General features: G+C 45.0%; 1 pseudogene; it reads right to left on the bottom strand.

Annotated features, from left to right (window-relative positions):
• Positions 1–5924: 5924 nt before the first annotated feature.
• LOC130854935 (CDK5 and ABL1 enzyme substrate 2-like) lies at positions 5925–8887 on the bottom strand (annotated as a pseudogene).
• Positions 8888–9544: the final 657 nt, after the last annotated feature.

Raw genomic sequence — 9544 nt, 5'->3', positions numbered from 1 at the left:
ACCCTGAATGGATTGCAGGAGCCCCAATGGCAGTGCCATACGCCCAGGGAAGCCAGCAGCCACAGGTGTAGGAAATCTGGCCCTAGTGAGGGTCTTTGCTGGCACCCAGCATAAGGCACTTGAAGGCCATCCCTCAGGGCCCTTTTTGTGTTACTCTGAGACCAGTGGGCAACAGCCAGTCCTGGAGAGGGCTTTCTTTATTGTTTGTCTGCAGGCTCCAGGGTGTGGGGAGAGAGGCTACAATAGTGGCTCCTCCCCCTGGGTGTGACTCAGCAATAGTGCCCTGCTACCATGGTAGCCTAGTCTTCCCCAGTAGGCATTCTGTGCTACAGATTTCTTCCCTCCCATCCCCTCAGTCCATTTCCCTGCAACCAATAGCAATTCTCACCCTGGGCCTCTTCTTTGGTTTCCACACTCCAGCTCGCAGCCCCCCTTCTTTCATGTGAACACTCCTCTCAGACCATGGCCTGTGGTCTGGACCATCTGTGTATTTCTCACACTATCCTATCTGCCACAGATTGGCTGCTTCACCTTCTTTGGACAGTCCCAAATGCCTCCCTTCTGTCCCAATCAAATTCCCCATCAGAGAGGGGGTTTCCCCTGAATTTGGAAATCTCTCCTCTGCTTCAGCTCCCCTGCCCCAGGGCACAGGTCCTGTCCCCTATCTTCTCCTCCTCCTTCTCCCTTCTTTTTTTTTGTACTACTCCAGTGTTCAGGGATCCTTATAGTCCTTTCTGATGTCCAAGGTCTTCTGCTAGTGTTCTGTCAGTTTTCTGTGAGAATTGTTGCATCTATTAATGTATTCCTGATGCATCTGTGGAGAGAGATGAACTCCACATCCTTCTACTCTTCCAATATCTTGCTCCTCCCTGCCATATACTTCAGGTAACCAAGTGTTATGTCCATTTTGTAGACATGAAAATAGAGGATTTCTTAAGTTTACATAGCTAACCAGTGCAAAACTGGGGATGAAGCTGAAAATCAGTCTTTTATGCCTTCCAGCAATTCTGAGATAAACTTTTAACAATTCTTTTTAAGCTACACACTCTACTTCCTTACATTTTTATTTTCTCTAAAGATTTACAACCTCATATAGGCTTCCCCAATCTTAAAATTACAAATGATGCTAATCTACAGAAAACATATAACCTAGCAATGATTGTTCCAAATTATTTTAAAATTTAATGAAAATCAATGAAACAAGCTAAAACAGAGAGATGTTCTACTGGGAATGGCATGGGACAAAATCAGAAGACTTGGCTCGGATTTATTTTCTTCCACTTTGGAGATATACAACATGAAGCAAGTGACAACTTCTTTAGGTGTCAATTTCTTTGTCTTTTAAAGGAAATAATAATATGCATGTAATCTCACTGCCTAGCATCCAGCAGATGTTGGGCCACCAGTAGTCATTTCCCTCTCTGCTTCCTAAGTCATTGGTGTTGGGAATTTAATGGAATTGGAAATCATCATGGTGCTCCACTGTGCTTAATATGCACCTATTGACTATGCTGATGAAGAATAGAGATGGGCAGGAAAAGAGGACATAAAAGAATATTGCCGATGTGGGAAGGGTTCCACTTTCAGAATCCCCATAGAACAGCAGTGGGTACATATACGAAATCATGGAACCACAAAGAATTTCCCCTGGGAATGCATTTCATAGCTCTTTCCTAAAAATTCCCCCTCCCTGCTCTGGATGAAATCATCCTAAATGAGAACAAGTGGGAGAAAGGTCTGGTTGGCAGGGGACCAGAGATGCCAGTAGCTGTGGTTTCAGAGCAGGTAAAGGTAGGGGAGTGTGACCCCCAGGAAAGCCTGCCTCCCCCTCCTGAGAGTCCTCAGTATGCCATGTGCTGCTCACCTCTTTGCTCCCTGGCATTGAGGGCAGGGGCTTGTGCCTGTACCATCACTGTTCTACCCTTGGAAACTGGCACACTGTAGGTACTCAGTAAATCATTGTTAAATGAACAGTAATACTGAGTCTGGTTTCTGTGGGTGTCTGTCCCCCCAGTTCAGGGATCCCTCAGGATCCACCTCACAACTGGCATGGAAATAATAATACCAGCAGGAGCAACAGCAATTCCTCAGAATAAGTGGGCTTGCCTGAGCACTCTTCACCTATTGAAGCGGGAAGTAAGGGACTACACTCCACTCTTCCTTGTAATAAGGAGAAAAGTCAAGGGCCACAAAGGGGAGTGGGTTTCCAGTGTTACTGCCCACTTGTCCACCTTTTGGGAGGCTGGGAGGCTTTTCTACCACATTCTGGCCCTGAAGCTCCAGTCCTGTGTGGACACACCTCCCTCCCTAGAGCAGTGTGGGCAGAGTGGGACACACCCCAGACAGTGACCTCAGTCACTAGTCACCAAGCATCAGGACTTCTCCCAGCTTATCCTGCTACCTGTAGGTTATACTTATAACAAGATCCTACCAGATAGACATTACAACCTGTATGTGGTGTTTTTGGTGATTCACCTTACTTCCATTTTATTTATCTTAGCAAATGTTAAATGACCTCTGGGGTCTGTGTGAACAGGAGGTCTTGACGTATTAGAAAAAAGCAGTGGCAAGTTATTAGAAAATAAGGGCAGGAACTTAAGGTATCCAGACATCTCCAATGAGCGAAGTGGAAACAGAATTGTCTACTGCTGCTCCATCCCAGAACAAAGCCACATGCCCATACAGGGCCCGCCTGACCCCTAGGCCAGAGTCTGTTAAGACACCTGTTGTGTGGAAGGGCTTGGAATTTGCTACTATCATTACTATCAGTTTTTTTTTTAATTTACATCTTTTTTTTTTTAGAACTTTGAGATACAATTAACAGACAATAAAAGGGGGCTGGGAAGCACAGCCCCCTTTGTTTTATTTATTTATTTAAGTATTATTTATTATTATTTTTTTCTGTGTCAGTTCTTCATCATTGACAGTGGGCTTTCTCTAGTTGTGGTGAGCAGAGGCTACTCTTTGTTGTGGTGCATGGGCTTCTCATTGTGCTGGCTTTTCTTGTTGCAGAGCATGGGCTCTAGGGGGATGGGCTTCTGTAGCTGTGGCATGTGGGCTCAGTAGTTGTGGTTCATGGGCTCTAGAGTGCAGGATTAGTAGTTGTGGCACAGGGTTTTAATTGCTCCATGGCATGTGGGATTTTCCCAAACCAGAGATCAAACCTGTGTACCCTGCATTGTCAGGCAGATTCTTAAACACTGCACCACCTGGGAAGTCCCACAGTCCCCTATAAATGACTTAATTCATCCCTACCTTCACATGCCTTCTTCATTCATTACATGAAAAGCCTGACCCTGCCAGCATGTAAATTAGAGAACCTTGCTGGGGAGGGGTCTAGTCGTGTCACCAGATTAGGAACCTCAATAGTTTCCAGGTCATTTTCCTGAGCTGCCTGTCAGAGCCTTAACAAGGAATGGTCCTTCCATTTCATCTTTCTTATCATATTATCTCTCTCCACTTATCTTTCTCTACTCCCTACCATCATCCTCCCATTTCCATTCCAACTACTGGCCTTTCCCTGAATGTAAAGTACACTATTCTCTATCTAAAACATTCATTGTGTCCTAAATACAGTGTGTACATGTTGATATTCATGATTGTACACATCTGCTGATTTCCCTCTCCTAAAGGCTGTTCTCCATAGTGTCCCTACTCTCCAGGGCAACTTTCTACACCTTTTCCTAGCAGTTCTAACATCACTTCTCCTCTCTTTTTTTTAAATTGAAGTGTAGTTGATTTACAATGTTTCAGATGCACAGCAAAGTGATTCAGTTATATATATATATATATATATATATATATATATATATATATAGTCATGTATATTCTTTTCCAGATTCTTCTCCATTATAGATTATTATAAGATATTGAATGTGCTATACTGTAGGTCCTTGACATTTATCTATTTTATTACATATTTTTTCAAAGCCAAATTTTACTTAAAGCACGCATGCATTAATTTGTGCGTAAAGATCCGTGACATGTGACTGGACAGTGAGGTCAGATAGCCACTTAGCACACATTTAAGCCCATTGCCCCTCCCAAGTGATGAGGGAGTGGCCCCAGGCCATTGTACACAGATGTCTGGCCTGGTTCTAGGGGGTGACAATTCATACTGAAGTTTAATGCCTTAAATACTGGCTTCAATTTAGTACCCTACAGTGGCAGCTCTTGACATTATTAAAAAGGACACAATGCACTGAAGGGAAAGTTAGAGGCAGGTTTGGTGAATGATAAATTCTTACTACATAAACATGCAAACTTAAGTTACTCTATCAGCCATTTTAACATCTGTATAGAAATTCCCAGCAAGATGTGTTCCTCAAGGCTAAATGTAAACCAGGACGTGCATTTTGGAAGTCCGTTCCCTGCAATGCCTGTAACAGAAGTGTCCTTGAGAAGCTATGTTGGCAGGACAGGTCACTTTGCAGAAGAGCTGCCTGGGGTCTAGCAACTTCATCCTTCAAGCCCCCCTTGGTGCACATTGGGTTTGGGGGCCATCTTGGGGAGGACAGGGCAGAGGCACTGCTCAATAAATAAAGTCAGATACAGACTTGGGCTTCGAGCTCCATCCTGTAGTCCAACCCCCTTAGGCCAAGCGAGTGACTGAGGAAGAAGGAACAGCAGCCAGTGGGATGGGAGTGGCTGCCCTGCACCCCTGCTGGGGTCTTCCCAAGTTTCTGGTGTTGGAGTATGCTGACGAGGGCTAGTGTCTCCTTTTTGCAAAAGCACCAGAGCACATGGGTAAAATGCAGGGTAGGGCTGTCCCCAAACCCCTCCAATGACAGCTGTAGGGAAGCAGCTTAGTGGCTCAGTCAATATGGGAATTTTTGAGAGCAGCTGACCCGTGAAGGAGAAGCTCCAGCCCTAGGTCTTCAGTGCTTCTGGTGAGGTAGCAAGTGGAAGAACTGGGCAATGTGTAGCATGAAGAAGCTGGTTGTGCAGGGCACAGACCTGCCTAGAAGGACAATGACCAGCCCCTGGGGTCTGCCTGCTGTGATGGCTACTCAGGCCAAGGTGGCTTCCACTTCCTGCCTGGGAGGAAGAAGGCTGGGGCTGACCTTGTGGGGAGGCAGGGCTGTGAAATGCTCAGTCTCCTCCCTGCTGGAGGGTCAAGTGTGGTTGAAGTCACAACTTCTGCAGACCCCGTTTAACCAGTTCTTGTTCCCTTACAAAAAAAACAAAAAAACATAGAACCAAATGCAAAATGACAATAGATATTTTTTTTCTCCACAATATTGATTAGGACAATCAACAGCAAGCGACACAGTCATTCTGAAGGTCCCAAGTGTCATGGGCAAGTGGGGTGTTCCTGGTGAGACAGATCCCTGTGTGGGGTTGGCTGGTTCTGTTCCAAGAGGCCTGTTGGGGCGCGTGACTCCTGGGGCATCAGGACTTCACAGTGATGTGATCCTTGGAAGAAGAGAGGTTGGAAAGCAACAGATGAGGCCAAAACCAAGCAGGAGGCTTCCTGCCTTGGCTTAGGCTGATACCAGAGCTCTGCTTGTGGATGCAGGGAGGTGGGTGAACATGAGGGGTGGGAGGCCGAGCAGGGCTGGGAGGGAGCTGGGAGGGCACTGGCCAAGGGGGCTGGGAGAGGTTGGGGGCTCCACAGTGTGGTTTCCATGTCTGAAAACCCCAAATAGCTGAGATGAATGCTCCAACAGGTTAATTCTAGCGGTCCAGCATGTGCAGTGAGATCCAGAAACCCAGGTCTGTACCAGATGCTAGTGCAGAGGCTACGATGGTAGCAGAATGCTGGCTAATGCAAAGAGGAAAAATGCTGTAAAGTTTCAGGATTCACCATCATGTATCACAAATCAAAGTCCTGGTGCCATACCAGTTGTAGGGACAGAAAAAAAAAAAAAAGAAACAATAACAAAATTGCACCATTTTGTTCAGGGAAGAAGGCAGGAGGGATCTCAGAAATAACGTGGTGGTGTAGTGCGCTTTGGAACGGAAGTCATGTCCCTCTGCACAGAAGCACGTGTGTGGAAGAGCAGAGGTGCCATCAAGGAGGCAGCACATCTGCACCCAGAGCCTGCAACCATGTCCTCCAGCCCCATGCGCCACAAGCTCCAGGAGCACCTGCAGAGGCCGGGCTGGAACTGCCAGTTGAGGCATCCGTAATGAGGTGAGACTTGGTTCTCCGGAAGGTGGAGAGCAAGTTCCAAGGCCAGGAGCACAGTGAACTCAAACCCAATTAGATCCTGTCTGTGGACTCGAAATGTTTCTTCTAACTTGCCCATGAGCTGTTTCACATTTTCTGGTGAAGTCACTGCTGACCCCTGTGGCCGGCAGTGCACAAGCACCCAGCACGGCTTGGGTTCTGCTTGTTGAGCTTGCCCTGCAGGACCAGCTTCTCCGAGTAGACAGAGGCCCTGGACACCGGCACAGACTCCAAACCACACTCCTTGGACAGGTTCTGCATCTCTGGGTTAAACCCCTAATTTTGCTCAGTGTCAGCTGGATGTGAGGGAACTTCTTCAGAAGGTGCCATTCATGTCCTTCTCGAGGTCAGAGGGCTTTGTGTGTTCTATCATTGTGGGCGTGCAGGGCACCAGGATGAGGGCTCCTGCTGGCCGTGGGGCCAATGCGGGTCATCAGGAGGTGTGGCTTGTACTCCAGGGCATCCCCCGCAGATGGGTTTGCACCTGAACCCCAGCAGAGTGCAGGGCGAGTGGGCTGCACTATCTGGCTTGAGCGTGACCAGGGCATTGGTGGGTACAGGAACTTGGAGTAAGATAGCCTTTCCATCTGCTCTCAACTCTATGCCTTCCAACTGGAAGAACATATGTGAAGACACGTAAATGCCACAGGGTGGATCCTCTGCTTCTGGCTGTCCACTCTCGGGTCACTAGTCCACAGGCCTCCTCCACAGGGCAGGACCGAGGAGGCTGCACACAGGGCCTTCCTGGGGCAGCTCAGCACAGTCCTGCTGCGCTTGATGTCCCACGGTATCCTGTTCTCCAGGAACTGAGTTTGCTTCAGGCCTTTGTGTCTCAGGATCTGGACACATGTTTGGTTCTTTGGACCAAGGCACATCCCACTGCATCTTCCAGAACCTTGGGGTAACAGCACTTGGAGAGACTTGCCTTCTTGGGAGCTCCGGGGCCAAGGCCCAAGCAGGGGGGTGGAGGACATAGGATGAGCAGGCCCTGGAGTGTTTAGGTCCTGCCCATGGTTCCAGCAGGGGCAGGCCAGCAGATGGGGAGTGGGGGGTGGCTATTGATTTTATGTATAATCGTTTCTATGTGTTAATCACAAACTCTTAATTTATCCGTCGCCTACCTTTCCCCTTTGGTAACCATAAGTTAGTTTTCTATGGCTGTGAGTCTGTTTCTGTTATGTAAGTAAGTTCATTTGTATCATTTATTTTAGATTCCACATGTAAGTGATATCATATGATATTTGTTTTTTGTCTGTCTGACTTCACTTAGCATGATAATCTCCAGGTCCATCCATATGGCTGCAAATGACATTGTTTCATACCTTTTTATTGCTGAGTAATATTTCAACATCACTTCTTAAGTGAAGACTTCTGGAGTCATCCCACTTTCATCTCTCCAGTGTATCTCACATCCTCCTCTTGGCTCTTCTGCTACAGCACATAGCAACTTGCCTTGTGCCAGTCTGGCTATTTATCTACCAAGACCACCCCTCTGCCCTCTCACCACACACAACAGTCTTCCATCTACACTGAGTTATTTGCATCTTTGACCTAAGGATCTGGTTTTATTCTCTACCTTCTTCCACTCCAGATTACCTCTGATAGGAATCCCCCTCCCCAACAAGACTGAGGCAAGCACCACTGCTAGCTGAGCAATTTGGTCCAGCCAGTTTGACTTACCAAGAAAAGGGGATGGACATTTCCCTCTGAATTGCTGGTTCAGTAAGCCTTCCATGTGTCCATGACAACAGTGATTATGTTGTGATGCACCAATCCCTGATCTTGAGGATAATGGCACAGAGAAAAGAATACAAATTCCTAACATCTGGAGTCCAATGTGTTGTTCAACCTATTAGATAATTGAATGGAGCCATGTGACTGCTGATTGTAGATGCTGTAAAGTTTTAATTTCATTCCTATTCCCCACAACCAAAAATTCACATGAAATCCATTCATGTTTAGTTTTTTTTTTATTCTGTTTGTATGCGTATTTTGTATGCATTTCTGCTTTAAAAAAGAAACATACAGGGCTCATGATACTCTTCAATCTTGAGGAAAACATGTGGGTATGATTGGGATAGAGTGATTAATCATAAATTTAGCAGAGGAATTCAGATTTAGGGGCATTTGGTTTCAACCCCCATTCCTGTTTCATCTTTCCCCAAGTATTTCAGGGAATGGGGTGATGACCACTCTAGATACTTTCTACTAAAATAGAGCATAGCCCTACAGTGGATTCTGAATTAGAAACATTGCTGAGTTCCAAGTCTTGGATCCGAGTCTTATATAAACTTGAAAAAGGAATTCAGGAGAATAAACCTGAAAACCAGTCTGAGCATGAAACTCTGCGGGAGACATTTTGCCAGGTAACCAGACATGCAGAAATAGAATTTACCAAATTGCTGTAAGTCATTATTAATTTGAAGGGAAGGGCTTCCCCGTATCTGGAAAACACAGATCAAAATGAGTTTTATTCCAAACCAAATCCATAAACATTATAACCATATACACCAGTTTATTGTTTGTCAAAAATTCCTTGCTTTGAATCTTCTTGAAGATGAAGCACTTTGGCAAAGCCTAAGCTTAACTGTCTGTAGAGACTTAAAAGGGCAAGGTTAAAGATCTGATAACACTGTGTTGACAAGGAAGCGTAATCAGGTTGCTGTGATATAACAAGAATTATGGCTGATTGATTATACCAACACATACCTGCATTTCAGAAACTTTGTATACTATCTAGAATATCTATAGTAGTGACTTTTATTCATACCATGTAATTTTAGAAGCTTATCACTCCTCTGACAAATTTTTACATGTAATTCAAGATACCAGATAATACTAATTAAATATTCCTCCTTGAGTTTCCTTAAGGGTCCCCACACAAATCCCAAAGTTAGCAAAATGTTTCAAAACACTTGGTCAATTAAAATTATCAGTCACTGTAGGACAATACTTGTTTCTTATCCAAACTGAGAAGAGATCTTAAAGCAAATAGAGAACACTAAAAGCCAAGATAGCTCACAAACGATGTTATTAAATGGGGCATTCTAAGTAAGCATGTTCTCTTAGCAGAGAGGAATGAAATGTAGTCTTGTACCAGCATACTTTTAATAACAGTATCCATTTCACTAAGTTTAGTTTAATCTCAGCCCAAACATGCATAAAACGCCACTATTTTTTTACACAAATCATATATCCCACTTTCCTACTATATACTGAAATGTTTTCTCTTAATTATTTTTAGTTTTAATTACATATTTAGATTAGAATCCTCAACTCTTTAACATCTTAATTTTTAGTGGAAACCAAAAAGCAAGCAATTGTGAACTGTTTGTCATACCAGCATTTTTTAACTGGAAACTTATGCTTTAG

Source organism: Hippopotamus amphibius, chromosome 6, assembly GCF_030028045.1.
Source record: "Hippopotamus amphibius kiboko isolate mHipAmp2 chromosome 6, mHipAmp2.hap2, whole genome shotgun sequence".
NCBI lineage: Eukaryota > Metazoa > Chordata > Mammalia > Artiodactyla > Hippopotamidae > Hippopotamus > Hippopotamus amphibius.
The sequence above is the reverse complement of the archived record's forward strand: the minus strand, read 5'-3'. Positions and strand labels throughout refer to the sequence as shown.